Raw genomic sequence first — 16362 nt, 5'->3', positions numbered from 1 at the left:
TGTGATAATACTAAGAGACCTAGAAATTAACTACCTATTCATCTGCAAGGGGAAAGAGTGACTGGGGATTTTGCATCTGCTTAAAAAGGAGGAAATTGCACTAGAACTGTAGACCTGTGTCAAGTGAGCAAGAACATTTGATAGACAAACAGTTGATCTGGACTTCATTAAAAGTGAAAAATGTATGAGATAGGAATGTGCTTGAGAACCACACAGTTTGTGGCAAGTTACGATAGCTCCCTTCCTCCTTACACAAATCAGGAAACAAATGCCTTATTCACTTTTACATAACAAGCAGAGGTTCATTAATCATCTGCTCCAACAACAATAGGAGACAAAAACATTTTGGAGGTGTCTCAGATGAATTATAGTTGAAATTTGCCATGAATTTAAACACAAGTGCTTAAGAAAGTTGTTAAGATACAATTTCTATGTGGATAGATGACCCTTGGTCTTTCTCCTTTGCTCCTCTGCCCTGCTTGGCTATGGATTATCCCCAGGGATGACGGACAATGACATTAACTGCTTAAGGACTAACTTGTGGGGTGACTCAAAAAACTAATCAGGCAGGGGTCAAGCCCTCTGGCACTTTCAAATCACTAGTTTTTACACCACATGGGAAATGGCATCCAGTTGTCCACATAACAAATTCCTCTCTTCATGCAGCCAGATGTAGGGCACTAGGAGGAAGAAGAATAGTGCAGCCTTTAAAAGGGGGAAAGCCCCCATCAAGAGGCCATTTTAGGCTAACTCCAGAATACAAATTGAAGTGAATGAAACTTCCTAATGCTCTAGCTAAGGACAGAAATGCATCATACAAGCTCTGTCACTGAGGCATCAAGAGAAATATGCAGAGCTCTGAACTGAAAACTGTTTAGAAATGGTCACAGTAGCTCTTTTTATGCACTCCAAACACAGAGCATACCATTATATACCATTACAGTCAATATCTAGGACTCTGAAGTTGCTGAACCCTTAAAGTTCTCTTTCTCATCTCTTTCTCCTCTCCCTAAAGCTGAGGGCACAAACTTGCTGAACCAACAAAAGTGCTGCTCAGTCAGAAGTGTGGCAGACAGATGCCTGGATGATCTGTGTAGCTACTCACCGCTTCTTCTGGTCATCAGGAACTGAAAGAGAAAGAATGGGATTTAATTTTAGAGACTTCTTTGACTGATGTTAGTACTTCTTGAAATGCATGTAACTGCAAAGTACTTTATTGAGCCTCTACACTTTCCACCCAGGTGTCATGCAGTTCAGTTTTGGATTCTTACCAGACGGTGTTGCATGTATATGCCTATTTCTTGTTGGTTAGCCAAAGGAAAATGACTGAAAAAGTCAGTTTTAAAAATGCCTTAGGCTAGTTGTGCCCTTCCTTTCACAGCATTGTTGGACAAATGTGGGAGAAAGAATAAATGCCTGACAACTGAGAAGCAGACAGTAAATTATTGTCAAATAAGAAGATGAAATAAAGGCAATGAGAATTCTTGGCACTTATTATTCTCTACTACAATGGTTTGATGGTTATATGCATCTGGGACCGTACAACATACACATTCAAAATGCACTTACAAGGGCTACTCTTGGCTTTCTGGAACATGGCTGCTTCCTGCTTGATTGCTCATCCACCTTTCTCCATCCTCTAAGGAAACTTCTGCCAGTTCCTCCACTTCTCTCTGCCATCTCCTGATTCACCCATGCTTCGGCACTTCACATGGGTCTCTTCTTCCTTCCAGCACCCAGAAGATTTTTTGGTTCTTCCTCTAAGATCCCAGCTCAACACTTGGAAGCGGCTTCTAAAAACCCAAGAATGATCCTTAAGGGGACATTGCCAACAGCTCCACAGCAGAACCAAGAATCTTTCTTACTACCTATCCTAGCACATGCTACAGCTGGGATTAGGAACAGATGTATTTACAAATTGTGAAAAAAGTAAAGGTGTTCTGAAAATGAAATCAGAGATGTGAGATTTGTGACAGGAAAAGTTGCCTATCACACATAATCAGAAAAGAGGGAATCAGAAAGAAATGCAAAACTGCACAAACTGGGCCAGCTCCCCAGATACTCACAGCAGATACACACAGGGCTCAGATCTTATCACAGGAGCTTTACCGATATTGCAAAACCATTGTGATGGTTTATGAAAAAGGGGAACCCAGAATTTACCAGAGTGCAAAAAAACCTCTTGAGACTGTTTTCATTTTAGCCTACCCACATTTCCAACCCTTGGGGGAAGATTTTAGAAAAAAACAGTACTTAACAGACTGTGGGAAGTCTTGACTCAAGAGCACAAATACTACCTGGGAAGGGAAACGTTTCAGCCTCCTGAAACTGAAAACTGATAATGCAGTGATGGCAGCTCAGGTTGAAAGGAGTCATGATAATAATGAATTATTTCACTGAACCCCAAAAGAACCCATGAAAATAGTGGATGTGTATGAGGAACCCTAGAAAGGCATCTCCTCTTAGTTATCAGAGCAAGGTTACATGCAACTGCTGTATTACTGTGGCATACTGGGTAGTGCTAATGCAGGCACATGCTGGACTGTTGAGTACGGCCCATTAGTCCTCACCTTGGCTGAAACACAGGCTGGCAAAATGGCCAAAAATTCCAAGATATTTGATTTGGAAGCTAATTTAGATTTGAGGTGACTTTCCTAACAGACAAACATAGAGTAATGAGTTTGTACAGGGTTTTTAAATTACTAATTTTTCTTTGATTTTCAACAGAATTTGATTAGTAGAAACATGTCTTTTGGTAAATTTATGGTTTAATTGAGTGAGATTCTTGAGACAGCAAGAAACTAGGCTTGATGACTTGGGAGATCCCCTTTAGGTTAATGGATATAGCCCATACATATTGATAAGCCATGGCATATAAATAGATAAATGACTTCTGGCTGATGTGTGAAGCCATGCTAAACCTGACAGTGAGTTGTCTTGAAAACTCCTTCATTTGGGTGGATGATGCTCTGTGAAAACCTGTAAGGACTGCCAGTGGGTCTGCTGATGTTTAAAGTGTGGGAGCTGCAGCTTCGTTATCCTCCTTTGGGGTTAATGTGGGGTGTTGTATGGAGAGGTGGCAATGGGAGACCTTAGATCCAGAGGCCAAACTCTTTCTCTTTCAGGCCAAACAAGCCCCTTTATGTAGTAAAAACAGCAGGGACTGGGAGAATATGGGCATTAGGCTAAAAGCAGACTAAACCAAAGTTGTTCGGGGCTGAAGATGACTGGCTGCAGGTGAGTGTGTTGGAGCATGAAGCGTGAGGAAGGCATGACCTCGAGAGGGAGCAGAGAGAGTCTCTTGGACTCGGCGTTGCTGGAGTGATAATCAGTTGTGACTCTGAGCACACTACAGGAGGCAATTTGTTCTGCTTTGCTCAGGAAAGCAATCTTTGTGTTCAGCACTGTAATAAGACAAGACTAGATTGAGAATTCATCTGCTCAGTGTCATGTAGAAATCTTATCCTTCAGGAACATCCCTGCGAGACCCTATGTACCGAGTGGCTAACCACATTCAGGTGAAATGAGGCAACAGTATTTTCCATGTGTACCTAGATTGTAAAACTGCCTCTTTTTTGATGACTTTGTTTCCTTGTTAGAGATGAAAATTTAAAAAGTGCAATGCATACTGTGTGCGGCTGGCAGGACAGGGAGGAATTTTCCCTGGGGTGTGCTCATGGGGTTTCTACATCATTTCCCTGGAGAGTCTGTCCCTCGCAAAGACAGTACTATTGCAGGAAATTAATGGCTTACAAAGGCTCACCAGAGCACCAAACATCTTTCTAATTACTTCACTGTATACAGAATAATTATAGAAAAAGAAGGATGAAAGCCCAACTGAAGTACAGAGGCCCTTGAAAAATGCCACCAGGTCAAACACTGCTGCCATCTCCTTCTCCTTTCCTATTGACCTGTCCTTTCATCTCAGCATTAACTGCCCACTTCCTTTAAATATCTTTTTATCCTAACCAACTCTCTTAATTCACAAAGCTGCTTGAACTTGTTTATTTTTGTTGACTGCCTGCAACAGAAGGCTTTAATGCTTCATTCCTTGTAACTGAGTAAGCTTTCCGGACTTGCATTGCTTCAAGCAGCCAGGCAGTGGTCATCTGCCCGGACAATGCTAACTTGGCTTCTTCAGCTGGCAACAAAATAGACTCCATGAGTTTTGGGAGTAAGAGAGGGTGAAGGAGAATAGTCACTGTAAGTAAGACGTGGTGTATAAGGGAGAGTGCATATCTTGTACCTGTAAACACAAACAGGGAAAGTTCTGCTTCATTTATCTGCAGACTGAGAAAACTGCTTGATATTCTTCCTCCTCGGCAGAAAATGACAGCACACAAAGCGATCGCATTATTAATTCAGATGAATAGTAGCACACATCCCTGCATTATATAATTATTTCATTAAAGTGAAGGATCAGTTTAAAACTTCATTAAAATCTAACCACCAGAAAATAATATGATTCCACTGACATTTGATTTAATTAAAATCTGTAAGTTAGGAATATTAAAATGTGTATTAGCTCTAGAAAGTCTCTGAAAGCAGCATTGCCCGGGACCTTACCCCTCTACGTGCCGTGCTTCTCAGAGAGCGGGGGGTAGCAGATGGGCACAAGGAGTTCTTGGGGTCCCGACTCAGTAAAGCTCAGCGACACCAGCAATAAAGGTGGCCTGCACACAGTCGCTCAAAACATCCTTGAATTAGTCAAGCAGGGTTTCCACATCATCAAGATAAGTATTACTCGTTCAATTCAGTCTCGAGAGTTGAAGAACCAAATTGATTCTCTGAACTGCGAGAAACAATGGCTCCAAGCCAAAGCCCACTGAAACCAAGACAAAGATCCCCTGCTCACTTCAATAGCTTGCTGGATCTCACCCAACGCGAGTAAATGACATTTTTTTTCTGAAGTGAGTTTCTTTTTCCTGTGGCAGCTTCGCAAAATATTTTCCATTGTGGCTACCTTCATTCATACGCTGCTGTTCTCCTACCTGCAATTTCAGACTCATATTGTTTCCAATACTTTATAATTTTGCATTGTCAGGATAGTTTTCTCTGTGGTTTCATAGAGTGAGTTGACCTAGTTAAAATTAAAGGTTGCCAGCATAAATTAGATTAGGTTGTCTAGTGATCTGAAAAAGTGCTGTAACATGCTGTGTTTGTCTTTCCGTTAATAAGAATGGCTGGGTAAAAAGACAGCTATTAGAGCTACTCGGTTTACACTGTTATAATTACAGGTCTGATGGTATCCTATTAGGACGCAACAAGACCAAGTGATCAGTTATTTCAACTGGAAATATAATAATTCCACTGTTTTATTTTTAGCTATGAGATTTCACATTCCATTTGAAATGCATATGAATCTAGTTAGTAATAAAGTAATACCATTTACTGACAGCGAGGATATTTCTACCTTCCTAAGAACATCTATATTGTGAACTCTCAAGCCTGAGATAAAAAGAATATCTTATCCCAAGCTTTGGAGATTGCAAGAAGTGGATATCTTGCTCTCCATATCTTAGCACAGGCCCAAGGTCTCTTGTTCACGAGGTATGAATACAGCAGACATAGGAAGGGCGATGTATGTTACCAGCCTCCTCTACCAACAAACATCTTGAGTCTGACTCTTTCTAGGCACAGTGTAAATACTTTGAGGCTGACCTACTGCTGGAATAACAGCTGGCTCAATCTTCTTATGCTTGCCCTTAAACCTGTTTTGTTTTTTTTTTTTCACAGTGAAAAGTGGACTAATATCTCCTTAAGAAGGGTATTTTCTCCTGTTAGTCCTATTGTTCCTGTAAATACCTCTCATCACCACTAAAAAAGGACAAGAGGATAATGGATATTCATCCTGAATGGAGTCCAGAAGCATTTCACCTTGGGAACTGCATCACTCTTTGCAGGCAGAATCCCTGCAAATGTCAAAGTGAGGTCTATTAATAATAATAGATAGATAATAATTAGTAAATAATTGATGTTGACATGGCCATTTGCTGCTGTGTATAGCTCTGCTGTGTGCATGGTAAGCTGAATGGTTGGCTCCACTGGCAAAAGCTGTATTGCTTTTTGGCTTGTTGATATCCATCTGTCCGTTACTCCACTATCTAATGCATGGGTGTGTAGAGATTGTTACGCTGAGCTGTGGGAACAATTCCCCACAACTCTATCAGACCATAACTCTTTCTTCTCAAGCCAATTTTTAACACAGCTGCAGCCCAAAGAGACTCTCTTTTGGATCCATTTTTCAATGTGGAAACTGTTATTGTTTTAAACCTATTTTCTGCTCTTTTGTGTGCTTTGCTGTTTGTTACTAAGAATTCAATCTATCTGTCAAAAAATGCACCTGGGAATGGTTTTTGCATTGATTGTAGAATGGTTTTGTTATTTTTTGGGCTATGGCTGTATTATGGCTGTCATCTTAAAGGTATTGGGACACTTCAAACCTGCTGTTTTCTTCCTTCCTTGTGCATAGTCAGTTGGTATTTTGAAAAGAGAGGAGGGAGAAAGGAATGGGATGACTGAGGATGGAAAGACTTGGGGCAATGAACAGGGAAACATTTTTTTCTCAGTTTTTCTTTTGGAGGAACCAACTTGTGTTTGTACCATTTCTGAGTGGCTGCAGCAGAAAGTTTCTGCTTCTCTGTGGGATCTGCATCATCTTAGTTTTCTACCTCAAATGTTTCACCAGTTTATGCTCCTGGGATATCTCTATCTGAATGCCATGTAGTCCTTGCTATCAGAGAGGAGCACTAATGAGATACCTGCCCCTAATAGCATCCAGCATTGTGTAGCAGTGGTTGCTACAGAGTGCCGTGTAAGATTATCAGCTTCCCTTGGCTTTTGGTAGGACTGTTTTGTTTCCATCCCTGTATCCCAGCAGTGTTATTTACCCCCACCACATCCTGGCCCCTGTGCTCAAGAAACAGCTTTATTTCTACAGTTGGGCACACATTGCCTCTTCTTCAGTATCAGCAAGCCTAGAAAATCCAAGTCTTCTTTCCTAAAACATAAGGATGCCCTGGAGCGTGCTCATAGTGTGGTTTCTCAAGGCTGGGCTAGCTGGAAGAGGGAGCATTACAAGAAATGGGCATGGGAGCACAAATACAGATTTTAATGATCGGACTTGAAATTGAGGGCCGGGCAAATATGTGCTAACATAAGGCAAGTTGTGCTGGTAAACAAATCTAGCATAGTTGAAAATAGAGCTGCTTGAAAGTTATTTAACAATGCATGGCACACTGCAGTGGTTCAGAACAGCCAGGAAGGAGCGTCTCGGATAATAAAAGCTGTAGTGGAGTTTAGGTAGGTGTGAGATGTTTGTCTGCACTGAATAGCATTAGGGGCTTGTTAAGGCCAAGCAAATAATAAATCACTGACTTCAACAGACTGTACTGTTTACTAAGTCCTTACATTTAGATTTACACAGTGAACCAGACTGCCAGAATGCATCTTGAGTTAGTAAACTGATACTCCTCAGCTGAAGGAGTTAGCTTGATTTATGTGATAAACAGTATGCACACTTAAAGAAAATCAAGGTAGTTTCCTCATACAGAGCCTTACATGCTTCAGTGCCTGCATGGACACTCCCTTTTGCACTATTGCCAGGGAGAAATTCTTGGCTCTGGTCCTCAAATTTCCTGAAGAAGGTATAGCAGATGTTTGGAGATATTCCTTTTAAGGGTGAAAAAACCCACTATCATCTCTCTTCACTGAAGAGATCTTACACCTATTGAATCTACAATCCATTGGGCTTCTTTCTTCACTCTTGACATAGAAATCACTTCACTGTTCATAATCCAGCAAACCTAAAGCTTTCTTGTCCACAGCCTCTCAGGATCTATTTAGACAGCAAAAGCTATCCAGATGCCAGCACTCATATCAGTGCTGCATTTTGTGCTTGAATGGTTTAGCGCTATGAAACTTAACTCTGAGACAAGTGCTTGGAAACCCTGCCCAAGGGACAAAACCTACATTCGACCTCCTGTATTCCCCATTTGCCTTCCTTGACTCTCCTGCAAATTTTCTTGCCTGACAGTTCATTACCTCACATGAGCGTATGGTGGACAACCCTGTCCGGAGTTTAAACAACATGAGTCATGACTCTTCTATACCTCATGCTGTCTATGCCAGCCAGCTTTGCAGATCTGCCTGCCCTCCATTTTTATCTAAGCTGTGTATCCATGCCATCAAGACTGCTTCACAACCTTGGTTGGTAGGTAGACTTTGTATTATTGAAGGGCTTAGGGTCACCCACTGGGCACACTTGCAGACCATCACTCAAGTGAGAAGGAAAGGTTACTCATCTACCACCACTGACCTTCTGTTCTCTGTTTTAGTCCCTGTTGAATTTTCAGGAAGCCAGGAGATATACTTGATCCCCTCTTTTGGTTTTGTATGCAACCCTGGTAGTGGTGATGGTAGTAGTAGCAGTAGTAAAACATGGGAGAATAGGTGGATGGAGATGCCACTGGGGGTACCACTGAGGCAAATATTCCCTGACTAACAGTGTTGCGTGTGTGTGAATGTAGATGGAGACAGCACATCTCAAAGAAGGTTGATTAAAGGTGAATAATCTTCCTTTTCATAATGGACCCCATGAGGCTCTCTGAGGTTGCTACAACAGACTGAGTGAACAGCATCGTTGCACAGTTCTTTTAACAGCCCTACATATTTTCCATTATTGAAAATGGTTTGTTTTACAGATCAGATGCCCCATTAGTATTGTTATGATTTCTTGTCATTCTGACATCAGTTGCATTTTATCCCATGTGATTTCTAGAATACATCTAGTGTTGAATTTTTTTCAGGCCAGCAACAGCTTAATCCTCTTCTCATCTTATTACAATATGAGAAAATTGAGATTGCTGGGGGGACATTAGTTAATAAACACATTGCCTGTACAGTTGCCAGACAATTGATGCATTTTTCCATCTTTATTTAATAGGATGCTATTTCTCATATTGAAATATTCAGGCTATAGCGGTGGAGAAATTCTCAGTGTGCTACAGATAAATTCACACTGAAGGAAAAAAAACCCCGGAAATGGTTACTACTTTAAATGAAGAAGGAAAACCCCTATTAGGCAACTTGCTTCATCTTTTTTGTTTGACTTAAAGCTGAAATCTAAAACCTGATTCTCCACTTGCACTGGTTTTATATTTGTCCCATTGACTTCAGTGGAATTAATCCTAATTTACATTGGTATGAGAAGAATTGGATCACCAAGGTCTCATTATTCCAGACTGTAACCAATGACCTGGTAGAGCTTTTTATTCTCTGGCTACGAGGATGCTATAAGGGTTGAGAGATTGTTCGCAGCACAGACAGGAAAATGAGATAAGACAAAGCAAAAATAAAGTGCTTCAGACTATTTCATTCCAGGGGGCTTGTCCTCACAGGCCACAGGGGATGGCTTTGCATTTCCATTATGCCACCGTGTGCCTGGAATTGCATTCCCCAGGCATTTTCTCCAGAGTGCTAAGAGAGCTCACTGACAGTGTCTGGATACACGACATACTCCTGACAATGATCAGCTCTAGTTCTTAGTCTCTGCCAACATCCCTTTCCTCTCCTCATCCCTTTTCTTTTAACACTTAAGGAGAATAACCATGTTTTTAAATCAAGTAGCTGCTCTGTAGAAGAAATCAGTGGTGAGCAAAGCACAGAGCAGGCAAGTGCTGACAGGGATGCCAGAGCATCCTTTTTTCCATTTGCAGTTTACTGTACCGCCTAATAAAGACTCTGGAACAAAAAGTAACTTGGTATATTACATATTTATATATAAATTACAGCTGGATTACTCAACCTCAGTGATAGCAGGCAGCAGCTGTTGGTTCTGTGCTTGGCCATAAGGGGAGAAGCACTACCACCTCTTCTTCCCCCACCCTGCCTCCATACTACAGGCTCTCACTTTCCCAAGGGAGGACGCAAACTGCATTTATCTGCCCCACACCACTACCACTCCACAGCTTGCAGGCCATCAGTGGTACACATATCACCCCTAGGAATCTCTGTTTCAGTTCATTTCCATCCTTGTGCACCATACTGCTTATGTTCACTGAGCTCTGTTGCACTGTGCCTTTCTCTTCAGAGTCCCACCCTGCTCTGTCTCCTTGTCCTCTCGTGGCTTCCAGACCCTCCTGACAAAATCTTACTCATTTTCTGACCCCAGTTCTGTCTGGCCAAAGTTAGGCTGTTTCATCTGATCTCCCTATGTTCTACAGATGCAGTTCAGCCCTGTCCTCCTCCCCTGGCAGATGTGATCATTGCCCAGAAGACCTTTTCCTTCTGTCTCCTTACAAACCATTTGAAGGCAGCTTGGAAAGTTACCCCTCTAATTTGACAGCGTTTCATACTTGCCATGCTCAGGTCTGACGCAGTGCAGACTACGTCTAGCTCCAACAGCGTGTGTTTAGACTTCTAACTATCCATTGAAATCAATAGTAGGAGCCCAAATAGGAATTCAAAGCCTAAATGTTTCGTTGGCCCTGAGCTTTGGTCCTATAACAATACTCTGAATAAACTTAACCTTCCTTAATCCTTCCACCAAGCCAACGTTTGTCCCTTCACCATGGACTGCAAAAAAAAGGAGTTTGTGTTTACAAATGACCCATCTTGCAGGGAAAAAATAATCCCTCTGAGCTCCAGAGTTCTCTAACACAAAACATTAGTGTCTTTGCTGAAGGGATAAAACTTCATTCTTGATTGAGAAAACTGAACAAAAAAGCGTTTGATCTGATTGACACAGCTATTCTGGTTGCATTGGGTAGTATGTTTAATCAATAAGCTTTGTCCTTCGGAATACTAATGCTTATCTTGTACTTGCTGCTTCTCAAAATACTGTTTGCTATAGAATTATTTGTTTAATATGATGGACAAATATCTGACTCCACCAAGAAAGCCTGAAAGTCACAGAGTGTGAACAGCGGGGCTGTTCTTTGGGAGCCCAGGTAGGGTGGCTTCTAGATAATCACTCCACCCTTAATTTCTTAGCATATCTGTTAAATATGTTATATTTTCTTGGAAATTGTGTCTGAAGTGGCCACAGATTTCCAGTGTGGTAGTATATAGTGACTACGACTACTATGGACTCTTATTTGGAGATCAAGTACAATCCAGTAAGCAGTCATTCTGTTTCAGTTCAGTGACTTTTATTTAATGTCAGTAGTTACTGAAAACTGACTTCTTCATGTGCTTTGCAGATATTAATGAAGAGTAAAAAAATTAATATCTGCATGTATTGGAATACTAAAATACAAATCAGGTACATTTTCTTTGACTGGTGCTGCTCAGCTCAATAATATCCTTCCATACAAAAATTAAGTTGTAGGAGGTATAAATATTTACATTACCATTAGAAGGAGGACTACTATGTCTGGATCATCTCTCTAAACCTCCACAGACTCTTACTGAAGATACAATTATTGAAGATGGAGGCACTGGGGGTAATATGCTACTGAATTTGGAGTAGGTTGTTAAAACTTAAGCAAGTCCTGAGTCAGATTTCCTTTAAAGTTTCATTTAAAGTCAGTCACGATGAGTAGTTATTGGTACAAGCGATGAAAAAAATTAGTCTTTATTCTGGGAAGTTGGATTATAATTTAACTATTATTCTGCCAAGAGACTACACCTTTGTGTAAACTGCTAGACAGTTAGAAAAAATGGTCATGGTTTTTCAGAAAATGTCCCACATATCTTAAAAAAGGCATAGGAGCTTTAACAAAACACACCATAGATAAACAAAGTGCTTTGAACAAGATATGGAAGCTGCAGAAATATGACATTATGTTTGTCTTGGCTGGTTATTGCTGCATTCATGAATATTTTTTCTACCTGTTTTTAAATGAATAATGCTAATGTAGTTTCTCAACAGATATCAGTAATGATTTTGGAAGGCTGAGACATTTACTGAATATTTTATGTAATTTAAAAGGGCTTTCTTTGACTTACTGACAAAGGCTATTGCCATTTACATAATTATAAAAAAAGAATCTCAAAATGTATTTGAGGTGATCCTACACTTAAAACACAGAGTTTTGAATACAAACAAAAATTTGACTAATTTTTAATAGCACCTGTGAAGGAGGTAGTGGCATACTTTAATAAATACAAAATTGTAGATGTACATAATTATTTACAGTTCATGCAGAGAAGCAAATAAGAATATTGTATTTGTTTGTTCATAATGAAGTTGTTACCTGCTTCACACACAGCCCTTGTGGAATTGAGTATTTCTCAATAGTATTAGAAACAACTGTTTCAAAATAAACAAGAAAAAGCTCAATAAAAAGTAGTTTATAAGCACTATATTCTTTAAAAATATTCACCAGTCTGGGTTCAAAATAAATAAGGTATACAGAATACACGCATGTATATGTACTGTGAATCCCCCCTAGGAACTTCTGTACCTGTGACTCAATTTGAAAAAAAATTGGTAGAGGAGTGGCAGTCTCAAAAATAATGTATGCTTTTACATGTGAGGAAGGAGAGATGGCTGAGTAAAAGAAGTATGTTAATATTGGCACCTCCACTGAGAGAATGATGGCAATATTACTGAGGAACACCTAAGAATCCACAGAGAGGAGGGATATTGTGAATATTCCAGCTGCAGTACAAGTCTCGATCAGATAAAAAGAAGCTTTATTAATGCTACTGCTCTGGAACTCTTTTTTTAATATATATATATTTGTTTCTATGCACAGATTCTGGGCTCTCTGGAGTATTAAGCTCTTTGAACACTGTATCTGAAGAAAGACTGGAATCAGGCCATGAAGGAAGGGGCTGGTTTTTTACCTAGGGACCTCACCTCCAACAAAAGCCTTATCTCATTTTACTGTTGTGTCAAACCAGCACGGTGCATGCGCCCTGCCTGCCTCGCCGACGAGCTGCAGCACGGTGGATAGAAAGTGTTCATTTATCGCCTAGACAAGCTCTAAGGGGCTCTGCTGCAACTCGCACTTTTGCTGAGAAAAGGCCACATGCTGGGCTAAGTTCATTTGTACTCGAACTCCATTAAAGCTAATGGGCTTTCCCTGGGGATGAAGATGGTTCCTTGAAGCTAGGCGGAAATGAAAGAAGACATCACTTAAAGTGAGATGAGATATGACTGAAATGAAATATGAAACCGTTTATTCCTGGGTCAGGAGCTGGTTTTCCTTTTTCAGTTTATCTCTTGGCCTGGAAAGAATTTTATAGCATAGGCTATCCATACCCTTATCTAGGCTGGATAATAAACCATGCACTAGGAAGCATATGCTTCCAGACTGTGCGGCTTCCTCTTCCTCCAGCCCACTGCTTCCATCTCACTCTTGCTAATCTGTCTATTGGATAAAAACAGCATTAATATTTTTTTTTTCCTTTCTTGCCCCAGCTGAAGCCTTCTTTTCTTGAGCAAAAAAAAATCTAACGCTTTCTTGGTTCTCAACCTAAACTCAGTAGTGATGTATGTGTTAATAATTAACTGAAATGTGTCTGATGATAGCTGGCTCTTGCCTAGGCATATTTGATAGTGGGTCATCAGCTGAAAGTGCAGGCAGTGTTGGCCTTCAAGGGTGGTAGCGTCTTAGGTTGCAAGACTCTGGATTCCTCTCCTACCTTTTCTTTATGCCTTAGTGCTTTCTCAGTCCTCCCAGAATTTGTGCTATCAGGGTTTCTGCCCGTCTCTGGGCTGCCAGAGCACCCCTGTTGGGAAATACAGCAGTGGCACGGAGCACCCGTGCTCAGCACTGACATTCAGACTCATTTGGCGTCCCTAAATGGGTCAGGCTGTTTGGCTTCTCCATGAAGAGTCATCGTGTCTCAGTGTGTCTCCAAAATGCCGTCTCCTGGGTCATGCAACACAGAAATTAGGAATGGGAACGGAGTTTAGTGTTAAAGCCATGCATCAGGACAGGGCTCTGAAAACTGTCCTTTTCAAACTTCTATGAATTGGAGCCTTTTTGAAGTGATGCCTGACTTTGTATTTGTATGTTGAGACAAGATGAGCTGATCCATCTTAGATGATACCCGATGTACAACATGTCTTTCTCTATACTCCAGGTGTAAGAAAGCGTGACTTTTCAACTCAGACTATATATAGAGACTTGTGTGTATAGTTGCCTCATCCAGTCTTCACTGTTGGACAAAGTGATGGCCGTGACATCTCCTTAGGCATCTTCTAGCAAATTCAGTTAGAGATGTGAGTGTTCATCTGAAAAATGCACCTCACAGCTTCAGATTGGTTGGCATCAAACAGAGACAAAAAGAGGTATCAAAATCAGTGGTCATTCAGGAAGGACTTGTGCAGGCTACCTCTGAGTATGCAATGTCACACAGTGTGTGGGAATTTGTTAAAGTTTACAGTCACTTCTTACACAGAGCATATGACCTGGGCCTGAGAGGACGTATGATTAATGGTGCCAGCTGGAAGCCACTCCTAAACTCCCCCAAAGTTCACTGTATGGAAATAATAACCACCTGGTATTATTTCGCTGGGCAACGTGGCATCAGGAGACAGCAAGTTTCTTCCTTGAAGACTATGACAACAAGGAAGTGCTGAACGAAGGAGCTGTGTGTTGCAAGGATGTGCTAATCGTTTTTAAATAGGTAGCCCACAAAAGGACAGTGGGAGGGTACACCTCCTTCAGAAATGCTGCTGGGAAAGGCCTGTCTGTCATTCAGAGGGAAACAGGAGAAGGTAAGAGAGTTCCTCTCCTTATCTATTTTGATATTCTCCTGAGGACTAAGTAGCTAGCTCTCCTGTAAAGCAAGGGCAAGAGACCTTGGTAAACTCTGGTCCCTCCTAAACTTAAAGAACAGCTGTGCCTCCCTCCCACTGAACACCATGCCATATCCAGCTGTGCTGAGAGTGGAAAGGGCTTGGAAAAGGAGGCTCAAAGCACCAGGGCAAGGTGGCGGTGAAGGAAACACCCAGGGCATAACTGCACCAGCCACCTGCCACGGGGCTCACTGCTGGAGTTGGCGAGCCCCTCCACTCTGGTCTAGGACTAGTCCTGAGACCTTTATAAGAAGATGATGACCCAGGGCTGTTACTAAGCTCACTGAGGAAATGAAGGACCAGGGCAGGAGCACAGCCTCTCCTCTGAAGTGCCAAAGGTGCACCCTGTAGGCAGGGGGGGCTAAGCCTGTGCATGCAGCTCCGGTTCCCACCCACGAGGCTGATGGAGGCAGCGCCATCATAGAACCACAGAATGGTTTGGGTTGGAAGGGACCTTCAAAGATCACCCTGTCCAACCTCTCTGCCATGGGCAGGGACATCTTTCACTAGATCAGGTTGCTCAAAGCCCTGTCCAACCTGACCTTGAACATGTCCAGGGATGGGGCATCCACAGCTTCTCTGGGCAACCTGTTTCAGTGTCTCACCACCCTCACTGTAAAAAATTTCTTCCTTATGTCCAATCTAAATCTACCCTGTTTCAGTTTAAAACCATTGCCCCTTGTCCTGTCACTACAGGTAAAAAGTCTCCATCTTTCTTATAAGCCTCCTTTAAGTATTGAAAGGCCACAATAAGGTCTCCCTGCAGCCTTCTCTTCTCCAGGCTGAACAACCCCAACTCTCTCAGCCTTTCTTCACACGAGAGGTGTTCCAGCCGTCTGCCCATTTTCATGGCCCTCCTCTGGACCCGCTCCAACAGGTCCATGTCTGTCTTGTGCTGGGGACCCCACAGCTGGATGCAGCACTCAGGTGGGGTCTCACGAGTGGAGCAGAAGGGGAGGATCATCTCCCTCCACCTGCACTCGGCCTTGCTGAACTTCACAAGGCTCACATGGCCCTGCTCCTCCTCCTCGGGGCCGGCACCCGAGACATCCCGACCTGCAGGTCACCTCCCCCGGGGACCCCGCACAACCCCTCCCGGGGCAAGCCGCCGGTCTGTGGGGCCAGGGCAGGGCAGAGCAGGGCAGGGCAGGGCAGGTCCGCGCAGCCGGCGGGGGGCCGCTCTCCCGCGGAGGGGTGTCACCACCACGGGCGCCCCGCGGACCGCGCGGGGCCGACACGGAGCCCGTTACCCGCCTCTCGGGGCAGCGGAGGGGGGCGGTTAGCTCGCTCCCCCCACCCCTTCCCGCCGCCGCCGCCCCCTCCCGGACGGGCAGCGGCGCGGGGCGGTGCCGGGGCGGGGCGGGCCGACTCCTCTCCCCGCCCTCAGCCGCGGCGGCGCCTGGCCTCTTTGTGCCGCCCGCCCGGGCACCGCGCTGCCCTCCGTCTCGCCTTGCTTTGCCGCGGCGCTGCCCGCCCGGCTCCGGCCGCCGCCGAGGGGATCGGCGGGTCAGCCCGCCCTCGCCCTGCTGCGGGGCTTCTCCGTCTCCGCCGCTTTACCCCGCTTCGTCCCTCTGCCCCCGGCGCGGGCTTCTCGCCGCCCCTTTCCC

The 16362-nt window shown here is 43.2% G+C and overlaps 1 protein-coding gene across 1 annotated transcript in view; it reads right to left on the bottom strand.

The window, feature by feature from the left end:
* LANCL2 (LanC like glutathione S-transferase 2) overlaps positions 1-16362 on the bottom strand; it is a 166393-nt gene that overhangs the window by 43381 nt on the left and 106650 nt on the right. The window lies entirely within an intron of this gene.

Source organism: Gymnogyps californianus, chromosome 2 (genome assembly GCF_018139145.2).
Source record: "Gymnogyps californianus isolate 813 chromosome 2, ASM1813914v2, whole genome shotgun sequence".
NCBI classification, from domain to species: Eukaryota; Metazoa; Chordata; class Aves; order Accipitriformes; family Cathartidae; genus Gymnogyps; species Gymnogyps californianus.
Note: the sequence above shows the minus strand (reverse complement) of the source record. Positions and strands in the feature narration are given on the sequence as shown.